Source organism: Paramormyrops kingsleyae, chromosome 3, assembly GCF_048594095.1.
Source record: "Paramormyrops kingsleyae isolate MSU_618 chromosome 3, PKINGS_0.4, whole genome shotgun sequence".
Classification (NCBI taxonomy): Eukaryota; Metazoa; Chordata; class Actinopteri; order Osteoglossiformes; family Mormyridae; genus Paramormyrops; species Paramormyrops kingsleyae.
Window position 1 is genome coordinate 38787550 of NC_132799.1, and position 12417 is coordinate 38799966.

Consider the following 12417-nt stretch of genomic DNA (forward strand, 5'->3'; position numbering starts at 1 on the left):
AATGATGTACAACAGGACTAAACATAGGCATATGTGTAGTGAGGAAACAACTATAGGACCTGTCTAACTTTTCCTTAAAGAGAAATACAGTGATACCTCGGTATGCATCCTTAGTATGTTCCATATCCTTGGACTTATACCTAACAGGATGTATTCCGAGGTAGCACTGTACTATCAAAATAGTGCATTAGTCATGACAAATATACGTTAGAGAAGAAGCCAACAAATTCCAAATCACCACCTTATGTGAGGAGAAGGTGAACCTAAGGTACACTTGTAGTCACTAGCCCATATATCAGATCTAAAAGCATATTATGAGAAAAATACCTGTACATTGATGCTGTGAATAGATTTGCGATTCACATAATCGCCCTCGTGATCTCCCAGGGGTGCACTGATTGGGATGTGTGTGCAATTGATGATGCCTATGACCCTTGGGAATCCTATGAGAAATTGTGTCAGCAGAAGCAATTTCCGTATGACAATAGAATAATTTCATACTGCGATTTACCTGCGATTGCATGAAACCCTTCTTTATTCCGCAGAGCACTTAAATGACCAGGGAAAACCACAAATGCATCCAACAGTTTAGATAGAGCAAGCACCACTTTGCGAACCGCACGACAAACAGTATTCTTGCTCAGATGTTCAGCATCACCGATGGAATACATAAACTGGCCACTGGCAAAATATCGCAGTGCGAGGCATACTGTATGCTCGATTGTGAGGGCATTGCTGCGGCGAGTGAAATTAGAGACCTCTGGACCGAGCAACTGGCAAAGGTAACGAATCCCCTCAGATGAAAATCTGTACCTTTCATGGAGAATATCGTCTGGGTATGCCAGCGGATTCTGGCAATCTCTAAAAACCCTCGCCCTGCGGAGAGAGCCCCTCACGATTCGCGCGCCAATGTCGTACGGATCATCCAGGTACGCCGGCATTGTCTTCGGGGAAATTGTAGTGGGAGGGGCGGTGCTCATATAGGGCTGGCTTACGCGGAAACCTCGACTTAACCAAGAACAAAAACTGCTCCGAGAAACTGCTTTCCTAGTATGGGCTAATCGTGAAGTTACACCACACATCATCAAGTTACTCGCAAAGTTACCCCGATAAGCCAATAAACCCGCTTCGTAGTACAGGCCACTGGACTTCTGTAACTGAGTAGCTGTCATGATCCGCTCCGTCCGCTCCTGATGTGTGCCACGCCCACCTCGTTACCTCGTGTTCCGCCCTGATTGTGATCACCTGAGTCCTGTTATGTCTAGCTTGTCTTTTGTATTTAGTCCTCGTCTGAGTCAGTCTTCCCCAGATCCATCATTGTATTGTCTTGGTGTTTGTGCCTGTCAGCCATCGTCTTACCATTAAAACCCTGTTCGTCCGACGTCACGACTCCGCTTGCCTGCTTTCCTGCTCGCCTGCCCCACAGCCCTGACAGAATGACAGATCTCCACAACAATTCACCGCAGCAAGCCGAAAACCAACGGATCGGCTTGCTGCAAGAGGTGATATACTGGCTGTCCCAACCCGAGGTCCAGGAAGACCCCGTTGCCCGGGACCTAGCCAGCCGGAGTGGAGACCTCCTGAGGGAGGCACTCCCACCCGGAAACGCGTACCCCCTGCAGGAGGTACGCGAGACTCTGTGGCTGCTAATACAGCGCGTGACCGACAGGAGGCGGGTGCTGGTCACGCCGCTCGCAGCCGACGTGAGGGAGCTGCCGCCCGTCCCTACGGAGACAACGCAGTCTTCCTCCGCAACCGCGAGCCGGAGGAAAAAGAAAAAGAAGCCGAAAGAGAGACCGGAAGAAGCCCCAACAATTCGCCTGGGAGCTGCCTTTCTCTCCCCAGCTTCTTTCCCTGCCAGTCATCGGGGGGAGTCCCTGATAGCCCCGGACATCACCCCCGTCACAAAGTTGCCTTCGCAGGCAGCTTCCCCCTTCAGGGGAACTCGTTTGGCACTTAAAGGGGCCAGGGCAGTGCTGGACGCTATCCCGCGGGTCCCGCAAGCCCTTAAAGGGACAGCGCACAGCCCGGAAGCACCGATCCTGGCGCCTATTCCGGACCTGCCGGCTCCAGACCTGCCAACAGCGCTTGCTGCTGCTGCCGCTTTGCCAGCAGCACCGCCTGACCCGCCTGTCCTGCCTGACCCGCCCGTCCTGCCTGTCCTGCCTGCTGCAGCTGCTGCCGCTTTGCCAGCAGCATCGCCTGACCCGCCTGTCCTGCCTGACCCGCCTGCCCAGACAGCGGCTGCATCTGCTGCTGCGGCCGCCGCGTTGCCTGCAGCTCTGCCTGAGGTGGCCGCGGTTGCGCCCCCTGCTGGCCGCGTGATGGCGGCACCCCCTGCTGGCCGCGTGATGGCGGCGCCCGCTGCAAGACCTCCTGCTGGCCGCGTGATGGCGGCGCCCCCTGCTGGCCAGGAACTGAGGATACCTATAGCAGCTCTACCCAAGGTCTCGGCTTCGCCTGCGCCCTCTGCTTGCCACACGCCCGAGGTGCCTGCAGAGGCGCCCCCTGCTGAACTGTCTGTCTCGCCTGTCCTGCCGGCTTCTGAACTGCCGGCGCCTGAACTGCCTGCGGCTGCGTCTGAGGTCCCGGCGCTGCCTCCGCCTGCACCCACGCCCGCCGAGGTGCCTGCTCTGCCTGCGGCACCTCCAGCTGGCCGCACGCCCAAGCCCGTCTCGCCTGACCTGCCCGTCTCGCCTGTCCTGTCAGCCCTGCTCGTCGGTCATGCCCGTCTCGCCTGTCCTGTCCGGCCAGCCCTGCACGCCCGCAGTGCCCCTTGCTGACCACTCGCCTGTCCAGCCGGCCCAGCCCTGCTCGCCGGTCCAGCCGGCCGCGCCCGCGGCTCCGCCCGCTGCTAGGGCCAGGCCCGCGGCCCCGCCTGAGGCCGCCGCTCTGGCTGTCCTGCCCGCGGCCCCGCCTCAGGCCGCCGCTCTGGCTGTCCTGCCCGCGGCTCCGGCTGCCCCGCCTGTGGCCACGCCCGCGGCTCCGGCTGCCCCGCCTGCAGCCACGCCCGCGGCTCCGGCTGCCCTGCCTGTTGCCTCTTTAGAGGCCCTGACTTCTGTCCGCCCAGCACCAACCTCCCTCATGACTCCCTCACCCTTGCCTCGGCGAGGCCGACGCCCCCCAGGACCCCGCCTGTCAGTTTCCCGTAAGGGACGGGGACACAGGCGTCGGGCCCGGGTCCCGCCCCTGGCTGTGGCTCGGTGGCTGCCTGCGGGTCTTCCGGCTCGGGGTCGGCGGTCGCCTCCGGATCCCCCCCTGGTTCCTCGGTGCCGGTCCTCGGCCCCGCCTCCGTGTCGGCCGCCTCCGGGCCCCCCTGCTCCGGCTTGGCGTCGGAGGGCGCCTTCCCCGGCTCCGCCTCCGCCTGCCGCGGCTTCCCCCTCCTGCCTGCCTGCACCGGTGTTCCCTCCTGCTCCCTCCGTGTCCCCTCCATCACTCCCTCGTCCCGTTCCCTTGGCCCCTGGGTGGTCCCCTCCTGCTCCCTCCTCCCTCTCGCCTGTGGCCCCTCCGGCCGCTGCCCGTCGCCCGCCTGGGTTCCTTCGGGCTCCCCTGGCTCCTCCTCCCTTTCCCTCCGTCCCGTCTGTTTCTGCTCCTCGTCCCTCTGTGTCTCCTCCGTTCCCTTCTGGTCCCTTTGTCCCTCCTGTCTTTGCTCCTCGTCCCTCGGTGTCTCCTGTGTTCACTCCTCGCCCTGTTGTTCCTCCGTTTTCTGTCCCCTCTGTGTCTCCTTTCTCTGTCTGCCTGTCTGCGTTTCCTGTTCTTTGTCAGGTCCTGTCTTTCTGTTGGTCCTTGTTCCTGTTCTGTGTCTCTGTCCTGTTTCCGGTGTCTCGTTGATGTTTTGCTTTTGTTTTCCAGGTCCTGTTCCCCGGTCTCGTCCCGTCCGTCGCCTCCTCTCGGGCGCGCCCAGTGTGCGCGCCTTTGGGGGGGGGTTCTGTCATGATCCGCTCCGTCCGCTCCTGATGTGTGCCACGCCCACCTCGTTACCTCGTGTTCCGCCCTGATTGTGATCACCTGAGTCCTGTTATGTCTAGCTTGTCTTTTGTATTTAGTCCTCGTCTGAGTCAGTCTTCCCCAGATCCGTCATTGTATTGTCTTGGTGTTTGTGCCTGTCAGCCATCATCTTACCATTAAAACCCTGTTCGTCCGACGTCACGACTCCGCTTGCCTGCTTTCCTGCTCACCTGCTTTCCTGCTCGCCTGCTCCACAGCCCTGACAGTAGCCATAAACTGAAATGTTTACTTTTCCACTGTTTTGTTTGTTTACATATGATAACTGTCAACATTTTGTAGTCTTTTTTTTTGTGTTCACAGTTCAATATATGTATCATTGATTTGTTTCAAACTGAAGTGTTTTTTTTTTTTACTGCATATATAATGCTGTTTATTGTTTGTAAATGTGATGCATTATAGTGTTTACGTGCTTGTGTTTGTATTTGACAGTTTATAAAACTATCACCGACATCCATCCTCTAAAGTCCTATAGATTTACAGAGCTCTCGACAAGGGAGAGGGATAGAAATATTTTCCTCACAGGTAGTACTGTACGTCTACCACTATTGTAGAAATCGAAGATGTGGCAGTCGGTGATTTCAACGAATTTGGTGAGGGCGAGAGGGTTTAAAAACTATCAGGGACTGTGACGGCAGTCCAGATAATTTCCAAACGCCGCTGTCAGAAATGTAAGGCCACACAAGAGTTGCATGGGAAAGCGGCAGTCCACAGGTGTGTAGGATGCAAATTCATGCAAAAATCCACTTCCTACTTGGCAACATATTTGGGCACGTTGTGTCTGTCCTGCGATGGCAAAGATCACACACTGACCGTCAGTAATTCCGCAATTGGTGCATATTTCAAAGAGTACGATTTGTGTGGTCTAACCAATGACGTCGAGGACATGGAGGAACATTTTGTTACCGTGGGAGAGTTTTCAGTCGTTTTTAACGAAAACGACTTGATTATTGTAATTAAGCAGCGTGAGGAGGCCTGGGCTTCTGTAACTGAGTAGCCATAAACTGAAATGTTTACTTTTCCACTGTTTTGTTTTGTTTGTTTACATATGATAACTGTCAACATTTTACAGTCTTTTTTTTGTGTTCACAGTTCAATATATGTATCATTGATTTGTTTCGAACTGAAGTAATTTTTTTTTTTTTTACTGCATATATAATGCTGTTTATTGTTTGTAAATGTGATGCTTTATAGTGTTTACGTGCTTGTGTTTGTATTTGACAGTTTATAAAACTATCACCGACATCCATCCTCTAAAGTCCTATAGATTTACAGAGCTCTCGACAAGGGAGAGGGACAGAAATATTTTCCTCACAGGTAGTCTGTCTACCACTATTGTAGAAATCGAAGATGTGACAGTCGGTGATTTCGGCGAATTTGGTGAGGGCGAGAGGGCTTCAAAACTATCAGGGACTGTGATGGCAGTCCAGATAATTTCCAAACACCGCTGTCAGAAATGTAAGGCCACACAAGAGTTGCATGGGAAAGCGGCAGTCCACAGCTGTGTAGGATGCAAATTCATGCAAAAATCCACTTCCTACTTGGCAACATATTCGGGCACGTTGTGTCTGTCCTGCGATGGCAAAGATCACACACTGACCGTCAGTAATTCCGCAATTGGTGCATATTTCAAAGAATACGATTTGTGTGGTCTAACCAATGACGTCGAGGACATGGAGGAACATTTTGTTACCGTGGGAGAGTTTTCAGTCGTTTTTAACGAAAACGACTTGATTATTGTAATTAAGCAGCGTGAGGAGGCCTGGACTTCTGTAACTGAGTAGCCATAAACTGAAATGTTTACTTTTCCACTGTTTTGTTTTGTTTGTTTACATATGATAACTGTCAACATTTTACAGTCTTTTTTTTGTGTTCACAGTTCAATATATGTGTCACGCCCTGCTCCGTCCGATCCTAACGTGTGCCACGCCCCCTCGTTAACCTCATGTGGAATCCCAGTGTTTTACAGCTGTTTCTGATTGTTGTCATTAGTTCATTGTATTTAGTCCACGTTTGTGTTAGTATCCCCAGTCCGGTCATTGATGTTGTATCGTTGCGTGCTTTGTGCTGTCGTTAATTAAAACCCGTGTTCCTGATCCCTGGCTTCCTGCCTGTTTGTACGCACCGTAACAGAATGATCGGACTCGAAAAGAAAAGACCAGGTACTTCGCCCGCACAAAGGCTGAGGGAGGATCTTCCTGGAGTTCCGCAGATGATCCTCGCGAACTACGCGTTCTGCGACCCCAGCCTGTATTGGCTGGATGCAGACCGGCGATCAAAGCCGGCTCCCGAGGTGCCTGGCGCACAGCAGCAGGAACGCGGAGAAACAGGAGGCGTGAGGGCGCACCAGAGGAGCTCTTTGTCAGGTCCGTCTCTCTTTCCGCCGCTTACCCTGCTGTGCGCTGGGAGAATCCCAGCCCGATTATCCACCCGGCGGTGTTCGCGGGTGACGTCACCGCCGCTTCGCCTAGGCGGACGCCTGAAGCCCGTCTGCCCACCGCTTCTCTGCCTGAGCCAGCCGCCAGCCCCTTCTTCGGGACGCGCCTGGCCCAGGGACCAGGTCCATTAAGGACGCTATCCCGCTGGTTCCGCGATTTCGGACGTGGGCAGCGCCCCCCGTGTTTCCTGAGGCTGCAGCGCCCCCCGTGTTTCCTGAGGCTGCAGCGCCCCCCGTGTTTCCTGAGGCTGCAGCGCCCCCCGTGTGTCCTGAGGCTGCAGCGCCCCCTGTGTCTCCGGCTGCAGCAGTGCCCCCTGCTGCGTTCCCAGAGGCGCCTGTATCTCCTGCTCCTGGGGCGCCCCCCGAGGTTCCTGTGGCGCCTGCTTCGGCGGCTCTACCTCCTGTGCCTCCGGCTGCGGTAGCGCCCCCTGTTGGCCCCGAGGCTCCTGTGGCGCCGGCAGCGTCCCCCGAGGTTCCTGTGTTTCCTGCTCCAGCTGCACTACCCCCTGCTGACCTAGAGTGGGTGCCCCCTGCCCAGTCCCCTGTGCAGCCGCCTCAGCTCCCTGTGCCTGCAGCTGCGCCCCCAGTGACTCCCGTGCCTGCAGCTGCGCCCCCAGTGACTCCCGTGCCTGCAACTGGCTGCGCGCCTGAGGCGCCGCCCGCTGAGGCACCCCCTGCTGGCTGCGCGCCCGAAGCGCCGCCCGAGGCCGCCGATCTGCCCGCAGCCCCGCCAGAGGCCGCCGCTCTGCCTGTCCAGCCCGGCTCGCCCGCGTCCTCACAGGCTACCTTGCCTGAGGCCCTGACTCCTGAGCTCCCCGCGGCCTCACAGGCTACCTCGCCTGAGCTCCCCGCGGCCTCACAGGCTACCTCGCCTGAGCTCCCCGCGGCCTCACAGGCTACCTCGCCTGAGCTCCCCGAGGCCCCTGAGCTCTCAGCTCAGCCCCCCACGACTCCCAATGCTCCTGTCCCCGAGGAGGTCCCGGACTGCTGCCCTGATGCTCCTCCCTCCATAGTGGAGTCGGAGGGGGAGCTTGAGTGGGACCCCTCGGGGATTGCCTTGGCTTCCCCTGTGGCTTCCCCTGTGACTGCCCCCGTTACTTCCCCTGTGACTCTGCCACCGTCACCACAGTGTGACAGACCCCGGCCGGGTCCCCGCCTCTCAGTCTCCCGGAAAGGGCGGGGACACCTGTGTCGGGCCCGGGTCCCGCCCGCCCTGCCCCCTGGCTCACCCGTTCGGCCCCTGGCTGTCGCTCGGTGGTTGCCTGCAGGTCCTCCGGCTCTGGGTCGGCGGTCCCCTCCGGGCCCCCCCCCCGGTGCCTCGGTGCCGGTCCTCGGCGTTGCCTCCGGCTCCATGTCGGTCGCCTCCGGGCCCCCCTGCTTCGGCGGGGCGTCGGACGGCACCTTCGCCGGCCCCGGCTGCGCCGTCACCTGCCGCGGCTTCCCCCTCCTGCCTGCCTTCGCCGCTGTTCCCTCCGTGTCCTCTCCCTCGTCCCGTTCCCTCGGCCCCTGTGTGGTTCCCTCCTGCTCCCTCTCGCCTGCGGCCCCTCCGGCCGCTGCCCGTCGCCCGCCTGGGTTCTTTCGGGCTCCCCTGGTTCCTCCTCCCTTTCCCTCCGTCCCGCCTGTTTCTGCTCCTTGTCCCTCTGTGTCTCCTCCGTTCCCTTCTGGTCCCTTTGTCCCTCCTGTCTTTGCTCCTCATCCCTTGGTGTCTCCTGTGTTCACTCCTCGCCCTGTTCCTCCGTTTTCTGTCCCCTCTGTCTCCCTTCTTGGTCTGCCTGTCTGCGTTCCCTGATTTGTGTCAGGTCTTGTCGTTCTTCCTGTCTTTGTTTCAGTTCTGTGTCTCTGTCCTGTTTCCCTGGTCTCGTTGATGTTTTTGCTCTTGTTTTCCAGGTCCTGTGTCCCCGGTCTTGTCTCGTCCGTCGCCTCCTCTCGGGCGCGCCCGGTGTGCGCGCCTTTGGGGGGGGGTTCTGTCACGCCCCGCTCCGTCCGATCCTAACGTGTGCCACGCCCCCTCGTTAACCTCATGTGGAATCCCAGTGTTTTACAGCTGTTTCTGATTGTTGTCATTAGTTCATTGTATTTAGTCCACGTTTGTGTTAGTATCCCCAGTCCGGTCATTGATGTTGTATCGTTGCGTGCTTTGTGCTGTCGTTAATTAAAACCCGTGTTCCTGATCCCTGGCTTCCTGCCTGTTTGTACGCGCCGTAACAATATGTATCATTGATTTGTTTCGAACTGAAGTATTTTTTTTTTTTTACTGCATATATAATGCTGTTTAATGTTTGTAAATGTGATGCTTTATAGTGTTTACGTGCTTGTGTTTGTATTTGACAGTTTATAAAACTATCACTGACATCAATCCTCTAAAGTCCTATAGATTTACAGAGCTCTCGACAAGGGAGAGGGACAGAAATATTTTCCTCACAGGTAGTCCGTCTACCACTATTGTAGAAATCGAAGATGTGGCAGTCGGTGATTTCGGCGAATTTGGTGAGGGCAAGAGGGTTTCAAAACTATCAGGGACTGTGACGGCAGTCCAGATAATTTCCAAACGCCGCTGTCAGAAATGTAAGGCCACACAAGAGGTGCATGGGAAAGCGGCAGTCCACAGCTGTGTAGGATGCAAATTCATGCAAAAATCCACTTCCTACTTGGCAACATATTCGGGCACGTTGTGCCTGTCCTGTGATGGCAAAGATCACACACTGACCGTCAGTAATTCCGCAATTGGTGCATATTTCAAAGAGTACGATTTGTGTGGTCTAACCAATGACGTCGAGGACATGGAGGAACATTTTGTTACCGTGGGAGAGTTTTCAGTCGTTTTTAACGAAAACGACTTGATTATTGTAATTAAGCAGCGTGAGGAGGCTTGGACTTCTGTAACTGAGTAGCCATAAACTGAAATGTTTACTTTTCCACTGTTTTGTTTTGTTGGTTTTGTTTCAAACTGAAGTGTTTTTTTTTACTGCGTATATAATGCTGTTTATTGTTTGTAAATGTGATGCTTTACAGTGTTTACGTGCTTGTGTTTGTATTTGACAGTTTATAAAACTATTTCTATATTTTGTTTGTTAATAAATGAAGTGATATTTTGCATCTGTTTTGTGTTGCATATTGGTGTAGGCTTTGCTAGACTACTTTAATTATAGTAGTATAAGTGTCTATTGTTGGTACGTGTTCGAAACAAGTTCTAAGATACTTTATTCGTCTCATACATGGTTATAGAAGAACAACATGTAGTGAAATGTACTCTGAACAACCCTTACTATGCGCAAATCAAAATAGAATTAAAAATGTCAACAGTTAAATGTGTTACAATGAACTGGAAAGTCACAATAACTAAAAATGTATACATAAGAGAAATACAGCAGTAATAATACAGGAAATAAAGTGAAGGTTAACTCTACATGTGCATATTATAACAGAGCTTTGTATTGAAAATGCAGGTGACATATACACTCACCTAAAGGATTATTAGGAACACCATACTAATACGGTGTTTGACCCCCTTTCGCCTTCAGAACTGCCTTAATTCTACGTGGCATTGATTTAACAAGGTGCTGAAAGCATTCCTTAGAAATGTTGGCCCAAATTGATAGGATAGCATCTTGCAGTTGATGGAGATTTGTGGGATGCACATCCAGGGCATGAAGCTCCTGTTCCACCACATCCCAAAGATGCTCTATTGGGTTGAAATCTGGTGACTGTGGGGGCCATTGTAGTACAGTGAACTCATTGTCATGTTCAAGAAACCAATTTGAAATGACTCGAGCTTTGTGACATGGTGCATTATCCTGCTGGAAGTAGCCATCAGAGGATGGGTACATGGTGGTCATAAAGGGATGGACATGGTCAGAAACAATGCTCAGGTAGGCCGTGGCATTTAAACGATGCCCAATTGGCACTAAGGGGCCTAAAGTGTGCCAAGAAAACATCCCCCACACCATTACACCACCACCACCAGCCTGCACAGTGGTAACAAGGCATGATGGATCCATGTTCTCATTCTGTTTACGCCAAATTCTGACCATTTGAATATATCAACAGAAATCGAGACTCATCAGACCAGGCAACATTTTTCCAGTCTTCAACTGTCCAATTTTGGTGAGCTCGTGCAAATTGTAGCCTCTTTTTCCTATTTGTAGTGGAGATGAGTGGTACCCGGTGTGGTCATCTGCTGTTGTAGCCCATCCGCCTCAAGGTTGTGCGTGTTGTGGCTTCACAAATGCTTTGCTGCATACCTCGGTTGTAACGAGTGGTTATTTCAGTCAAAGTTGCTCTTCTATCAGCTTGAATCAGTCGGCCCATTCTCCTCTGACCTCTAGCATCAACAAGGCATTTTCACCCACAAGACTGCCGCATACTGGATATTTTTCCCTTTGCACACCATTCTTTGTAAACCGTGAAAATCCCAGTAACTGAGCAGATTGTGAAATACTCAGACCGGCACAAACAACCATGCCACGCTCAAAATTGCTTAAATCACCTCTCTTTCCCATTCTGACATTCAGTTTGGAGTTCAGGAGATTGCCTTGACCAGGACCACACCCCTAAATGCATTGAAGCAACTGCCATGTGATAGGTTGATTAGATAATTGCATTAATGAGAAATTGAACAGGTGTTCCTAATAATCCTTTAAGTGAGTGTAAGTATAAATGTAAACAGGTGGATGGAAATGTAGGTACAGCTAAAAATAGCAGATCGGTTACAGTTGGGAAGGGTTTACCAGGGTTGCGTATATGAAGGAGTTTTACGGTGTGAGAAGAGAAGCTCTTTCTGAGTCTCTCTGGTTTTGCCATATACTTTTGAGCGTGCCTGATTTTAGCAGGTGAAACAGACCTTTGCTGGGAATACACTAGTCACTGATGGGGATTAATAAAGTATCAATTATTATTATTAGCAGGAACAGAATAACTTGACATTTTCAGAAGATTTATTTACTGAAGTTTCTACAGGCTATGTATGTTTCATGTCGACCTCTGTGAAAATGGTCTTTTGAAAGAGGCAGCTGATGCTTGAAATGCTTCTGTGTTATGAAAATTTGATATTAATTTTTAACATTTAAAAAAAGCGTTATGGGGCGCAAAGGATTACTGTTATACTAATTGGTCAGTGTCACAGTAGTAATTCACTACTTTTCATTTTAAGAGTTTGGTTAAGTTTTTTGTCACCGAAATTTGTTTTTACTTGTATGTTGAAGGTTTGCTGCTGTATGTTTTGAAGAGTTAGGTGTGTATAATTTAGCGTAAAGAAATAACTTCATAAAGTGGTAAACTGATTAAGCATTAATTCAGAATAGCCGTAGAGAGGCGTTGTTTCTTGGTTTTGCTGAGGTAGGTTAACAAAGAGGCAGGGAGCTGTTTTTACGGTTTTGATTGGCTGACGTACGTGACCACTCCCAGGTCTCAGTCATAGGAAGGCTTGTGCCTTACATTTGACTTCTGGCCTTGCAACAGACGCTACATATGTGTAATGGTATGTTTTTATTCGTTTGTTGTCGCTTTGCTTTTTTGTAATTGTAGGTGATTTATTTTGTGGTAAGGTTTTTTAAAAAATATTTTTAGTTCGGTCTTAGGCAATAGTGTTTGAGCACTAACGTAAGCGTTTGTTTCTGTGGTGTTAAATGGAAAAGGGTCTGGCTGCAGACCTCCGCCAGGAGGATCTCCACTAGAGGGACGGAAACACGTGATCTCCACAAGCGAATCCGGACATGACGTTATGCAAACATGCCATGGAGGTGGTACCAGATATCACATAACCCTCACAAACAGCCCGGACTTTAACTCGACCGAACAGAAATCTAGTCTTTTAAAGTATATACTTATTATTTTGGTGATCGTTTTAAATTATATTATTAACATTGGAAACAGACGTTAATAATGTATTTTAATTCTACAAGAAGGGACGTTAATAGCATATGTTAATTATATTATTTCGGTACGTGTGAAATTCTCACTTTAACACGGAGCCCCCG